Source organism: Capricornis sumatraensis, chromosome 3, assembly GCF_032405125.1.
Source record: "Capricornis sumatraensis isolate serow.1 chromosome 3, serow.2, whole genome shotgun sequence".
NCBI lineage: Eukaryota > Metazoa > Chordata > Mammalia > Artiodactyla > Bovidae > Capricornis > Capricornis sumatraensis.
In genome coordinates, this window is record NC_091071.1 from 20,397,367 (window position 1) to 20,412,675 (window position 15,309).

The 15,309-nt window shown below is 45.9% G+C and overlaps 1 protein-coding gene and 2 non-coding genes across 4 annotated transcripts in view; all 3 read right to left on the bottom strand.

Moving 5' to 3' along the window:
• The window catches only part of PRKCB (protein kinase C beta), a 374,584-nt gene that overhangs the window by 189,819 nt on the left and 169,456 nt on the right, over positions 1-15,309 (bottom strand). The window lies entirely within an intron of this gene.
• On the bottom strand, positions 1,658-1,730 carry TRNAM-CAU (transfer RNA methionine (anticodon CAU)). Its single transcript has one exon. It is a non-coding gene; the product is annotated as a tRNA-Met (tRNA).
• TRNAG-CCC (transfer RNA glycine (anticodon CCC)) lies at positions 2,804-2,876 on the bottom strand. The gene has a single exon. It is a non-coding gene; the product is annotated as a tRNA-Gly (tRNA).

Below are 15,309 nucleotides of genomic sequence, written 5' to 3' on the forward strand. Positions count from 1 at the left end.
ACTGCATTAACAAGCTGTGGAAACACAGACATACCTACGTGCGGTGAGTAGGCTGAACGGCATTACCCTGTGGGGGCAAATGGGCATGTATATCAAAAGTCCAAATGCTTCTCCCATTTTGACCCAGCCGTCCCACTTCTGGGAATTGATCCTGGAGATAAACCCACATACACAGGAAATTTTATACACACACGGTTGTTCACTGCAGCATCATTCATAATAGTGAAAGATTTTAAATGAGCCAAATGTCACAGGGATGGAGTTACTCAAAAAAATCTTACTGCAGTTACACAATGGACTACCATTCAGGTATGAAAATGAAGCTTTCTGCACTAAAGTGGAAAAAATCTTAAGGGTATATTTTTAAGTGAAGTCGAAAAAGAAAAAAAAAAAAAAAAAGAAGAAGAACCCAAGGTGCAGAACTATGCTGCAGGCAACCTCTGGGTTGAGAAAGCAAGGTAGGATACGAAAGTGTATTTTAAATTACTCAGACCTGCAAAAACAAATGCTAGAAGGAGAGGCTGCAAGAGAAGTCAATAAAAAAGTGTTTCTTTAGGAAGGCAGGAGGGAACAAAGTAGAAAGGAATATGACTTTCCCTTATATAGCTCTGTAGAGTTTTGATGACAGTAGAATATTTTCGTGTTTATCTGGATACCACGAAACTCCCACAGCACGTACCAGCCCGCTGGGTAACCCAACAGCATCGCCATGTCCCAAACTGCAAACAAAATGCCGAGAATTCCCAAGAGACAAAGAGGCAGGGAAACCTTAATTAGCACGATGTGGACTGAGATTTTGTGCACATGAAATGCGTAGAATGTTAGAAGCTGTAATTACACAGTTGAAAGGGGGACACTGTAATTTGGTGAAGATCTTTCATTGTGTTCCCGGAGAGCAGAGTGAATAGCGCTGATGAGCTGTGTGGATGCTCTGGTGCCTGCGGGAGGGTGTGATACCCACGGCTGCTACGACCCCCGCCCCTTGGGCAAATAAGTAATTGTTCCATTTAAAGACAAGCTTCCGCTGTGTCAACTTCAGTAGGATTTTAAATATGATTTCCTGGGTTACAATCTGCACTGGAGTCAGTGTCAACATTAGGGGTTAATTAATAGCCACATTCAAATTTAAGACACAGCTCTTGCAGTTATTAGCTTCCGGACTACAGGGCAAATTATTTAACCCTTTCAAGTTTTAGTTTCTACATTTAAAAATTGGATAATAATAATAATTACTGCCTAAGTTGATGGGAGAGCTCAATGCATTACTGCCTGAAAACTGCCTAATAGTCACTGGTAGAAGTAAATATTTTTAAATGTTCACTGTTATCATTCATTTTCTGTCCACAGCCTTTGTCCACGTTTAAATTCAAGTTTGCTTCTTTCTAAATGATTTTTAACAAGCTTCCTATACAATTTAAAGAACATTACCCACTCACCTATGATATACACAGTAAATATTTTCCCAGTTTTTCACTTGCCTTTTAAATTTTGGTGATCTTTCTTTCAACATCTAAAACCACAAATGTGTTTGTGTGTGTGTGTGTGCTTTAATATTTATTTTTATGTTATTTATTTGGCTTTGTTGGGTCTTAGCCTGCAGCACGTGGAATCTTTAGTTGCGGCATGCGAACTATTGGTTGAGGCATGTGGGACCTAGTTCCCTGACCAGGGATCGAACCTGGGCCTTCTGCATTATGAGCACAGAGCCTTAGCCACTAGACCACCAGGGAAGTCCATGCGTGAGTGTGCATGCTCAGTCGTGTCAGATTTGGGATCCCATGGACTGTAGCTCACCAGGCTCCTCTGTCCATGGGATGTTCCAGGCAAGAATACTGGAGTGGGTTACCATTTCCTTCTCCAGGGGATCTTCCTGACCTAGGAGTCAAACTCGCGTCTCTCATGTCTCCTGTATCGGTAGGCAGGTTCTTTACTACAAGTGCCACCTGGGAATGATCCGCTTATTCACCAAGTATTTGTTGAGTGCCTGGTATGTGTCAGAAGCTGGATGAACAAAATCACACACAGGGTCTGCCCTGACGGGCTGCCAGCCTAGCTGACAGTAAAAAGGTACAAACCAGCGCACACTTCTGAGTGCTGTGCAAGAGGAGCTCAGGGTGCTTAAAGAGTTTACAGTGAGGGATTCCGGCATCAGATCTGGGAGGCTTCCCCGAGGAGGTGCAGTCCGAGCTAACATCTGAAGGACAGGGGGTGGAACCTGGACCTGGGGCACTTGACAGGGCTCTGCACCCCCTGGGGGGTACTATTCGGCTGCAGGCATCCTGCTTCAACACAGGCAGACCAGGCTGACCCACTCCTCTGCCCCCTGCCTGGCCCCAAGCTCTGCCTCAGCGCCCATCCCCTGTCTTCAACTCGAATCCCTCAGCCGTTGAGACCCCAGCCCCCATAAGAGAGGACTTAGTAGAGATCTCGTGAGCCAGATTCTCAAGGTAGATGGTCTGAATTCTGTGCCAGCTCTGCTACTTCCCAGGCATGTAGGCTTGAGCAAGTTCCTCAAGCTACATGAGCCTAAGTCTCTCACCTGTCAAATGGGGAGGCACTACAGCAGGATGGCACACACCGCGAGGCTGGGCTTCCTGGGCTGAATCCCAGACTTAACGACTTCTCGTGCGACTTGGGGCAGGTCGCCTAACGTTGCTGTGCTTCCACCTCCTCATTTTCTAACAGGTATTTATTTATTTGGCTGTGCTGGGTCCTAATTGTGGCACGTGAGGTCTTCGATCTTCATTGCGCATGCAGGATCTTTGTGGCATGAGAACTCTTAGTCGGGGCATGTGGGATCTAGTTCCCTGACCTGGGATCGAACCCGGGCCCCCTGCACTGGGAGTGCAGAGTCCTAGCCACTGGACCATCAGGGAAGTCCCACCTCATTTTTAAAGTAGAAACAATAATAATAGCATTAAATATTCACAGGATCATGAGATGCTATTGAGTTAATTTTTGTAAAAAGCTCAGCACAGTGCCTGGCAATTAGTAAACACTCTATGTGGGTGGAATATAATAAATAAACAAATGTTTCGGCTTTTAGATTTGTGAGCATTCATGAAATCATTATTATACTGTGCTTATTAGCACAGTGACCGGCAGACAGTGTGCACTTGATTGATGTCAACTTAAAATAAAGACCACACTTATGATCTTGGCCAAGTCACTTCCATGCTCTGGTCTCAGTTCCCCCTGAAAAAACAAGGGAGTTTAGCTGGGTATTCCCCAAGGGCCTTTCGAGTTCTTACACTCTGCCTTCTGGGCTGTTCACACAACTCTGCCCTCCCTCTTCCTGTGAATTCACTGCTCAGAGTGTACAGTAGCCTTTCAGGGACCAGACACTGCCACAGATCACACCCTTGCTTTATAAATAAATCCTCCATCAACCACAAAACATGCACACCCAGCCTCTCCCCTAGCTTCCTCTTCTCCCCGCACAGCACCATCAGCCAACAAAGGGAGGGGTACCCCGCTCCCTGCTGTGTGCAGGTCACCCAAATGCCAGACCAGGACATGAGGTTACTGAGGCTACTTAACTTAAAAGATGCTGTCAGCTTGATTCCTAGACTCACAGCACCATGCCGGCTTCCTGACAGCTTCCTCTGCCACAGAAGCCCTGGGCACCCCCACACCTGCCTTTCAGAAGAGCAGAAAGAGCTCTTAGGTAGAAGGACATGCAGGATGCTGAAGCGACTGTCTGCCAGGCCACCCACCATCAGCACCTGGGACTCTGGACAGCACAAGCCCGTGTAGGGTCTGATCCTAATGACTCTAACTCTGGGCACTAGAAACATGGATCCTAAACCAACAGATCCATAGAGACAAGGAACCTGACTGAAGAAGACAAGTCCTGTGCACACCAACTGATGACCCTGTCACCAAGAACATCACTGGGACACCATTCTGTCAGCAGCTATTAAAGCGCTCTGATGTGCCATGTGCTGTCCCGGTGGGGAGTGTCCAACAGTAGATGCTGACCCCACCCCAAGGGCTCTCTAGATTCCAGTGAGGGATAACCCTCAGCATCGCCATGACCATCATTATAGTAAGAGCTAACATATGCCAGACACTGTTCTGAGAGCTTTGTGCGTGTGGGCTAGGTCGCTTCAGTCGTGTCCGACTCTGTGCCACCCCATGACTGTAGCCCACCAGGCTTCTCTGTCCGTGGGACGCTCCAGGCAAGAATCCTGGAGTGGGCTGTCATGCCCTCCTCCAGGGGATCTTCCCGACTTAGGGATCGAACCCCCATCTTTTATGTCTCCTGCATTGGCAGGAGGTTTATTTACCACCAGGGAAGCCCTCTAAGAACTTTATATATAATTAATTCATTTGACCCTCACTGACCTTGTACAATAGGCTTATGATTCTCATTTTACAGGGGAGAAAAGTGAGGCACAGAGAAGTTAAGTAACTTGTTCAGGGTCACACAGCTAGGCTCTTGGTCATCATATGAATAAGTGACCCTATGATGTGTGACAGTAAGGAGAGGTATGCGGGGCTTTAGGAGTGCAAAACAGGCAGAAGTGACCTTGTCAGGGAGGTCAGGGAGGGCTTCTCTAAGGAGCTGAGCTGTGGCCTAGAGGATGAGTACAAGTCAATCAGGGTTCTTAAGCCTCAAAGAACATTAAAATCAACTGAGAGGCTTTGAGCCAATAAAGTCTGACTTCATTTGTCTGCAATGGGCCCAGGCACCGGCATTCAGTTATAAAGCTCTGCAGATGATTCAAACATGCAACCAGAACTGAGACTCCCTGAGTTCAAGGGGAAGAAGAGACAAGAAGCCGCCGGCAGAGGGAAGAGCAAGGCACGTGCCTTGTGGGGGAAGAGCTGTTGGGAAGGACGGGAGACTGAAGGAAGGAAGCTCAGTCTCGGGGTGAGGAGAGAGGAGTCAGGAAGAGGCTACGGGGATGGATGCGGCTACAGCAGGCAGGGTCTGGGAGCAGGGCAGCCATATCCTTCCTCTCCCAGAGGGGACCCTTGTGAGAAGAGTGGGAATAGCAGGGCCACACGTTCCTCAGGATCCCAAGGCAACGGAATAGGCAGGTGTGCATACGGGCCAGTGTGACAAAGAAGGATATGTGAAGATCCTGCTTATGGACCTGTCAGAGAATCAGCGGTGCCTCTAAAGCCGTGGGAAGCCACTGACGTGTTTTCAGCGAGAACGATGACAAGATCACACCCGGTTTTTGGAAGGATGACTCCACAGCAATACGGGAATGACAGGCTGGCGAGACAGAGAGGAAGCGGGGCGGCGGGACCAGGGGCAGCTGGTCCAGGGAGAGTGGGTGGGGCCTGGGCGAAGGTCCTGTCGGTGCGGAGGGACAGAACTGTCTGTGGGGGTGCGCCTCGTGTCGTTTTCTTACACTGCAGAAGAGTTTCTTACAAACTGAAGGTTTGTGGCAACCCAGCATCTAGCAAGCCTATCGGCACCATTTTTCCAACAGCATTTGCTCACTTTGTGTCTCTGTTACATTTTGATAAGTCTCACGAAATTTCAAACCCTCCACCCGCAAAGAAAGATTACACCCCGCTGAATAGCATCCCATGATAGCATTTTTTAGCAATAACATATTTTAAAATTAGAATGTATACACTGTTTCTTTTGGGGGGGGGGCTACCCTGGTGGCTCAGATGATAAAGAATATACCTGCAATGAGGGAGACCTGGGTTCAATCCCTGGGTTGGGAGGATCCCCTGGAAAAGGGCATGGCAACCTACTGCAGTATTCTTGCCTGAAGAATCCCATAGACAGAGGAGCCTGGCAGGCTACAGTCCATGAGATCGCAAAGAATCGGACACAACTGGGTGACTAACACTTTCACTTTCACTTCATTGTTTTTTAGATGTGATGCTACTGTATACTTAATAGGAATACCGTAGAGAGTCTATGGGGTCGCACAGAGTCGGACACGACTGAAGCAACTTAGCAGCAGCAGAGTATGAACGTAACTTCTACATTCAGTGGGAAATCAAAAAATCCACGTGATATTTGCATTACTAGTGGTCTGGAACTTAACCCACAGTATCTCCAAGGTACGCCTGTACATGTCACGTTTGATTATTATTTAGGAGGTATAAAGCCATGGAAAGAATATGAGGGTGGGGAAAGTCTAGGAACACAGAAGACCCCAAGAATTGACCCACCGTCAGGAGAATTTTGGAGATTCGTTTAAGGGGTGAAGAGAATCAAAGGCAGAGAGTTGCAACAGGAAGGGCTGAGATGCAGAATCAGAGGAGAGTCAGAACCGATGGGCTGAGTTTGAAAGCAAACAGGTCCAAGATTCTGAGTCAAGCAAACACTTATATAACACGCAAGGCACTGTTTTAAGCTCTTTGCATGAACCAACTTATTTCACACAACATCCCCACCCAGTAGAGAGATTATTGTCCTCATCTTGAAAATGAAGAAACTGGGGCACAGAGCAGTTAAGTGGCTTACCCAGAGTCACGCAGCCAGTAAGCAGCAGAGCCAAGATTTGAACCCAGGCAGGCTGGCTCCAGAGTCCAGCACTGCTTGTTACTTTCAAACAACAAGCAAGACCAGAAGCCTGAACCTGAACATTTTATTCTACTTTCACCTCCAAACTACCGCTGAAAGTACCAGAAGGAATTGTTTAAAAATAGGAGAATCCACTTCAGCCCAGAAAATCAGGGAAAGGTGCCAAGTAAAAGACAAAAGCCCTTGAAATGCTTCTCAATATATAGAAAAGGTGAGGCTTCAGTTGAGAGAAAGTCATCCTGGCCCAGGTCTCCCTATTTAAAAAAGGATTAAGAATGGCAAGGTCTGATGCAGGATGGGGGGTAACTGAGCAAATATAGAAAGTTGAGTTGAATCCTCGCTGAGCAGTCCCTGGCAGCAGCAGGCCCTTAATAAATATACGGAATGATGAATGATTCTCCCTGAAGACTGTATGTAGGAGAAGCAAGCGGCTGCCAGATAACCCCCATACATTGCACCCCAACCCCGCTGCAGGTCCCACTGGACATGAGAGTTCAAGTACAGCAGGGGGACACTGCAGCAGCAGTTTCCTTAACCAGGGCGACTATGTTTTTCCTTCTCCCTTCATTGACTAGGCCGGGGACATGAGACATGACTTTTCCCTGACAGTTCCCAGCTTCAGAGGTTATAAACTGGTGGTAGACAGAATGAGGACTTCACTGCTTAAGAATCCATCTGCCAATGCAGGAGACATGGGTTTGATCCCTGGTCTATAAGATCCCGTGTAAAAGGAAATGGCAACCCACTCCAGTATTCTTGCCTAGAGAAATCCATGGACAGAGGGGCCTGGGGTGGGTAGGTGGGGACAACAGTCCATGGGTCGCAAAGAATTGGACCCAACTCAGCGACTGAACAACAAAATGTATAGAATGGAATCCAGTCCAAACATGTTTTTTAAATGCACCATACATGTTGTTCTTGAATCATCTGTCAGCACCCACATTTAGGGGATTCAGATGTCTCTTTAAAAAACTGGAAAACCTGGATCTTGGTTTAAAGAACAGGATTAAAAGAAAAAAAAATGGAGCCGCCCCTTTCGGACAGAGTGTACACACTCTAGATGCAATGTTCCTGTTATCACACACTTGACTCATTAACTTAACCTGCCCAGTCCTGGCTGGCTTTGAAGTCAGACATCCTGATGAATGCATGCATCTTTTCAAAGTCACATGGTCACAAACAAAACATCAAGGAAGGCAGCCAGACACAAGAGAGGGTCTCTCCATGTGTGCAGAGTTCAAAGCAGGCACTCTCCTTCTATAGCGGCTGCACTATTTTGCATTTCCACCAAGAGTGAGCGAGCGTCTCTCTACACCCTCACCAACACTTGTCTTTGGAGTTTGTTTTGATAATAGCCAACCTGTCAGGTGTGAGGTCTCATTGGGGGTTTGATTTGAATTTTCTGATGAATGCTGAACATCTTTTCAGATAGCAGTTATCCACCTGTATGTCTTCAGATAAATGTCTACTCAAGTCCTAGGCCCATTTGGAGACTCCCCAAAAAGTAAAAAAAGAGAAATACTATATGATCCAGCAGTTCCGGTTATGGGTATTTATCCAGAAATAACTGAAATCAGGATCTTAGAGAGACTACAACTCCTGTGTTCACTGCAGCAATATTCACAACGGTGAGCAAACAAACCAAACGCTTACAAACAGATGAACGGATGAAGAAGACATGGAATATACACACAGTGGGCTATTATTCATGCTTAAGAAGGAACGACGCACTGCAACACAGAACAACACGGATAAACTTTGAGGACATTATGTCAGGTGAAATAAACCAGACACAGAAAGACAAATACTATATAATTCCAATCATACTAAATTCATAGAATCAAAGAGTAGAATGATGGGTCCTGGAAGCTGGGGTGGGGGAAATGGAATTTCTAATCAATGTTTCAGTTAAGCAAGATGAGTGAGCTCTAGAGATCTGCCCACCACTGTCTACAGTCAACAATGCTGTATCATACACTTCAGAGTTTATTAAGAGGGGGGCTTCCATGGCGGCTTAGTGGTAAAAAAAAAAAAACCCACCTGCCTATGCAGGAGACACAGGTTCGATCCCTGATCCTGGAAGACCCCACACGCCATGGAGCAACTGAGCCCGTGCACCGCGACTACTGAGCCTGTGCTCCACGACAAGAGAAGCCACCACGATGAGAAGCCCGAGGACCACAGCTGGAGAGGAGCCCCCACTCGTCCCAGCTAGAGGAAAGCCCAGGCAGCACGACCAAAAATAAATAAATAAATAAAATTAATTGTTTTCAGTGTATGAAGAAGGACTTCTCTGCTGGTCCAGTGGTTAAGACTTCACCTTCCAACACAGGGGTGCAGGTTCCATCCCTGGTCAGGGAGCTAACACCCCCCAGGCCTCTGGGCCAAAAAAACAGAACAGAAAAGCGATAGAAGCAATACTGTAACAAATTCAACAAAGAGGGTAGGTCAGATGTTTTGTTCTCTCCACAATAAAATGAAATAAAAGAAAATAAAACTAAATGGCTCAATAAAATAAACAAAGCAAGCAAACGGCTGCTGGCCTGGGTAGTGGTTACCCTGATGGAAGGGGCTGGAGATGGAGGGATGATAAGGGTACACAGGAGGGCTTCTGGGGTTCTGGTTACACAGAGAAATGTTCACTGTGTAAAAATTAACCAAGATGGACCCTTTCCTGTACAAGAAACACTTTGCAAAAACCGTGGGATCAACCCGGACTAAAAGCAGCACCTCTGAATCCAGATTCTAAATTCTTGGAAGAGGGGGTCTGATGGGTCCAGTTTGGGGCAGGTGTTCATGTGTAGCTGGACCCAGCAGAGCCCAGGCCATGAGGTCAGACAGTTTCTGGGGGGTGCAGATGTGGGAAGGCAGTTCTGGAGAAAAGAGCTGTCTGTTTCAGTTAGCTTTTCCAGGTGAACCGGGCTGAAGTAATGAGGCAGCCTGGGTTGCTGGGTAAGAACAGGAGCTGGGCCAGACTGCCTGGGTGTGAATCCTGGCTCAACTACTTGCTGGTCATGGGACCCTGGGCAAGTCCCTCAGTCTCTTCAGAGCCTCAGTTTCCTTATCTGTAAAATGGGGCTGACAACAATGGGCCTCACCTCCTAGAGTGTAAGAATAAAGAAAGATCCTACGGAAAGTGCTTATAACAGAATCTTATCTATGAAGGCTAGCTCTTGGATATTATCATTTAAGTAAAATATTGCTACTCGGACATCCCAGGAGTCCAGACCACTGGAGCTGGAGGCAGAGCCTTTCTGACTCCAGGACCAGCACCTTTCACGTGAGGGATGTCTCTTTCTGGGTCATCTACCTTTGAATGCTCTATCTCCCCCTCCGTCTGCAGCCTCCACAGGCTGAGGTCTTCTGGGAAATTGCCTTTATCAGTCTCTGAGGCCTGTCTCGCCCCTTAACCAGGAGAAGTCAAAATAATTCATAAGACAGGACATGCCTGCCTCATTTAGTTCCAGCACCTCTGATCTTCGTGCACCGGAGAAACAGCTCTTTCCGTTCTCCAGACACTGCACACTGGGGACGTGCTTCTTCCTCCACAGCACGAAGCTCTGTGTCTTTGTGACAGTGAGGGACAGAGGGCTGTGGGGAAGCAATTCACTCTGACCTTTACACGCGGGTTCCGCACTGCGGATGCCATCAGTGGCAAGCGGCAAACGGGAGAAGAATTGAGCAGAATTCATTTCACTGACAAGAGAACTGCATTTCACCACATCATCATCATTTTCATTAGACTTTCCCCCTCAAACAGCTCACAGGAGGTGCCTTTGTGTATCCATTTTGTGGCAGGCAAGATGGACGCACGCCATGCCAAAAATAAGGCTCAGTTCAGTTCAGCTCAGTTGCTCAGCTGTCTCTGACTCTTTGTGACCCCATGGACTGCAGCATGCCAGGCTTCCCTGTGATGGACAGGGAAGCTCGCTCAAACTCATGTCCCATTGAGTCGGTGATGCCATCCAACCATCTCATCCTGTGTCGTCCCCTTCTCCTCCCACCTTCAATCTTTCCCAGCATCAGGGTCTTTTCCAATCTTAAACTCACATTCTAAGATTCGAAGGGACCACTGGTGGTAGCAATATTAATTACCACTTACTATTTGCCAGGCATGGTGAGAAACCCTCAACATGGATTAACTCATTTAACCCTTGCCTGAACCTTGTTAGGAGGATGCTATTTTATCCTCTTCTTACAGATGAGAAAACTGAGGCAGAGAAGCTACATAACTAGCCCAAGATTATTTATTCAGCTGGTTAGTGGCAAACCTTGAATTCAAACCCCACCATTCTGGTTTCAGAACCACTCTGAGATAGGACCTTTTGCTGGTTTCCAAACTTGACTCCCCAGGAGAATTACCCAAAGGACTTCAAAATACAGATCCCCAGACACTTGTCTGTATCTCTTTAGCTGAGATCTGTTCTGAGTGGGCTACCCAAATAATCCTTAAGCATTCAACCTGTCTGTATTCTGCAAAGTAGCATTGAGAAATTGTAGTGGACATGTGTTGTTTTGACCTGCAAACATCTCTGCCTCAGTGATGAGGCATAAGTGTCTCAATTCTCCTTCAAAAAGCCACCCACCCACACTGTATTTAGTTCCCTAAAGAGGGAAGACTGTAAAAGCCCAAGAAAAGGGCTGGTTAAGTAACTTAAGCTTCAGAGAATAATGTTTCTTCTTCTGGAATTTGAATTTAGGGCCAAAGCAACACAAATACCAAAATCCGATACAACTGATCTGGTTGTTTGGGGAGGTTTCCTCCAGTTCTCTAAAGTAAATCAATAAATTTCACTATGCTTGTGTGTGCTCTGTGGTTCAGTGGTGTCCAACTCTTTGCAAACCCCTGGCCTATAGCCTCCCAGACTCCTTTGTTCATGGGATTTTCCAGGCAGGACCATCTCCTTTAGGATGGACTGGCTGGATCTCCTTACAGTCCCTTGGAGACTGCAAGGAGATCCAGCCAGTCCATCCTAAAGGAGATCAGTCCTGGGTGTTCATTGGAAGGACTGATGCTGAAGCTGAAACTCCAATACTTTGGCCCCCTCATGAGAAGAGTTGACTCATTGGAAAAGACCCTGATGCTGGGAGGGGTTGAGGGCAGGAGAAGGGGATGACAGAGGATGAGATGGCTGGATGGCATCACCGAATCAATGGACCTGAGTTTGGGTAAACCCCGGGAGTTGGTGATGGACAGGGAGGCCTGGCATGCTGTGATTCATGGGGTTGCAAAGAGTCGAACACGACTGAGCAACTGAACTGAACTGAGTACTAGAGTGGGTTGCCATTTTCCCATTCCAGGGGATCTTCCCGACCCAGGGATCAAACCTGAATCTCTTGTGTCTCCGGCATCGGCAGATAGATATTTAAGCTAACTCAAGGTGGCTTCTGCTGCACGCAACCAGACATTAGTAAAAGAACCGTGGAAGAACCCACACCTACCACAGATATCCCCTCTACAGCTGGTGACAACTGGTCTTTGCTCTACTGGGGTGAGGCGTTAATATCCTTGAATAGGAACCAGTGAGTCAGTTTACTGTTCTTCCTCAGCCTGCACAGATGGTTCTCAGGCCTGCTTCTGTCTTCTGAAGTTACATCAAAAATCTATACAATAGCTCTTTAAAGGTTAAATGGAAGCCTAGCCTTTGAGCAAGACAGGTCAACTCTCAGACTCTGCCTTGTAAGCTGTTCTTTTCTCATTTGGAACATACACCCTAATTATTGAACACTTTCATCGTGAATGTAGAAGTTATAGACTACAGTGTTAAGTAATAGATAATAGTCCTGGTGCCCTGCCAGATTTAGATAGGTAGTAGATATATAAGAGAGAGAGTCTGCCCTGTTTATAGGCTGAATTGCCCCTGGTACTATTTATCCTTGAGAGATACAAATGAGTTCTGCTATCAGGTGATGATGTAATCGTACCATGATGCCAAGAGGGACGTTCAACCCTAACTGTTGCTTCACCTCCTCAAACAGCCAGACAGTCTTGGAGCATCATCAGAACAGAATGGAGGGGTGTCCCTGCCTGGAGTTATGTAAGACTAAGCAACCCAGGCTTTGGGAAGAGTGCAGGCAACTGTTATGTTGCTTTCTCGGAGCCAGGGAGACCAGACAATGCCAAGGAAGAGGAGGTGGGCCCTTTATCTGAAGACAGGGTTGTCCCACTCCACTGGTACTGGGCAGGAAGTGAGGGGACCTCAGACTGGCAGAACTTAGGACTTCCCTCCTCGGGGGCCAAAGGTGAGTCCACTAATGGGGCCAAAATCATCAGGAGCACCTGAAGAGGCCCATGGGGGGGTACTAAGCTGATGGAGTATCTTAAGAGTGACCACATCCAGAAGCAACTACTATAGTTGCTTACAGTTATACCCAAGACTTCACTCAGGTTTGATTTTAATCAAATTAAGCAGGAAGCCTGAGTCCATGCTGGAGGTGAAGTGGCACCAAAAACAAGATCACAGAAAACAGTTACAGAAATTCCCAAAATGATCTTCAGAGTTCTGCCAACAGTCTGGCATAAGATACTGAGCAGAGTTGACAAGGGGCCACCAAAATGTGTTCAGAAAATGTGGCCTTGCTTTTCCACAAGGGTGTATGTTTGTAGACCTATCCTACCATACATGTGCTTTGTTGTCTGGTTTCTTCATTCATAATGACTATATAGTCCCATGTTTCACTAACATTTTAATCAGATGACTTTTTATTGAAGTATAATTGATATGCAGTGATGTATAGACTTTCTTTTCTTGTTTAAATTAACTTATTTTTAAATGGAAGGATTGATTGCTTTACAGAATTGTGTTGCTTTCTGTCAAACCTCAATATGAATCAGCCATAGGTATATATGTCCCCTCCCTCTTTTAAGCACACAGTTTCATGAGTTTTGAATACTGTGTGCATGTATATAGGAACCAACTCAACAAGACACAGAATATTCCCATCACCCCAGACACTGTAACATTTTAATCACTGTGCCACTTCTTGTCATACAGATACGTTTTACTTACATAAACCCTAATTTCCAGCCATTTAGATTGCTTCCAATTTTTTTATAAATATATACACATATCCTTAAATAATTCCTTAGCAAAATTCTTAGGCTAAAAAGGTCATTAAGGCTTTTGATACATGTTGGTAATTATCTCTTGAGGAAGATTATATTGGGTTGGCCAAAAAGTGTACTTGGGTTTTTCATCACATCTTACAGAAGAATCCAAATGAACTTTTTGGCCAACCCAATATTCATTTACATTCATATCACCAGTAATATATTAGAGTGCACTTTGCCCCTCTTCCTCCTGTTCATGTTTTTTACTTTGAATCTTATTTCTTTTATTTGTATTATTAAGATCATATTTTATATGTATGTGTGGTTTTTTTGGGGGGAGGGGTTATATCTTTGACTCTTTTATTTTTAACCTAGTACATTTCTTTTGTACAATGCCTAGAATTGTATATTTCTCCAGTCTGATTAGTCTTTGCCTTTGAGTAAAGAATTTCAATCCACTTATACTGGGTTAGTTCCTGATGGCTCAAGCAGTAAAACACCCGTCTACAATGCAGGAGACCCGGGTTCAATCCCTGGGTTGGGAAGATTCCTGGAGAAGGAAATGGCAACCCACTCCAGTACTCTTGTCTGGAGACTTCCACGGGCAGAGGCTACGGTCCACGGAGTCGCAAAGAGTCGGACACGACTGAGGGCACGTGCACAGGCAACTGATAAACTGAAATTTTTACTCCTGAGATTTCATAGTTCCTTGGCTAATTTTTATCTTGTTCTTATATTTTGTTATATCAACCAAAAATTTTCATTATTTTTATCTCTAAATTGTTTCTTTCATATTAAAAAAGTCTGCTTGAACCAATATGTCTATGCCAAGAATTCAATAGTATTGTATGTTTTACTTAGGATCTTTAAATTTACATTCTAAGTTTACTACAGTTTAGTTTTGTAAGCCAGCTTTATTGGGTTATGCTGGTTACCATGGTCAAGACTAGCTTATAATAATACAGTGTGGCAGCTATTTATTTTGTCAGCTCCTCCAAGTCTGCCATTGCTTCTTCTTATATGTTGTTCTCTGAGTCAGAGGGATGCTATATGGTCCAGGCGTGGTAAACTCTAAGAGTTCATTCCCCTAACAACTGAGGACCAACCAATCAGAACCCTTTCCTGGGACTGATTATGAATGCAGGAAGAAAGAAGCCCACTGTGTCAACTAGGGTTTTCATCTTCCCCGAAGGTCAACTATAACCAGGTTGCCAGACATATTTACAGGCATGTCCTGTCTCCAGTAGGAGCAAATAAAGCAAGGACAAGTCAGCTGGGGTCCCAGCAGGAAACGAATTGCATATTCAAATTAGGAGAGTTTAAGGCAGGTTTCATGAAAGGACTGTTTAGAAAAGTGTGGGCATGCTGTTCGAAACCAAGAGGGAGGGTGCGGTAACTGAGGGCCAGTATGAGCAGAGGGAAAAGGAGAGACTTTGGGAGTGAACAGCTGCAGACTGTCTTAGGAGGGGAACACTGTCAAAGGGTAAAGCCAAGAAGACTTCATGACAAACACCCTGGGCTCACCCTCCAGCCTCCTATCAATCCCTCATCTTAAGCCCAACCTGAAGTCAGAGCGTAAGGGAACCCCCACTGATGCAGCACTTACAGGTCAGTCTCTCAAGAAGAAAGCAGAGATGATCTGGAAGGACCAAGGAGACAGCTGGCACAGCAGACGAGGACCAGCTGCAAAATGGTAGACCGCAAAATGGCCACAAGTCCCCACTTCCCAGGTGCATCTCTGCAACGAGACTTCGCA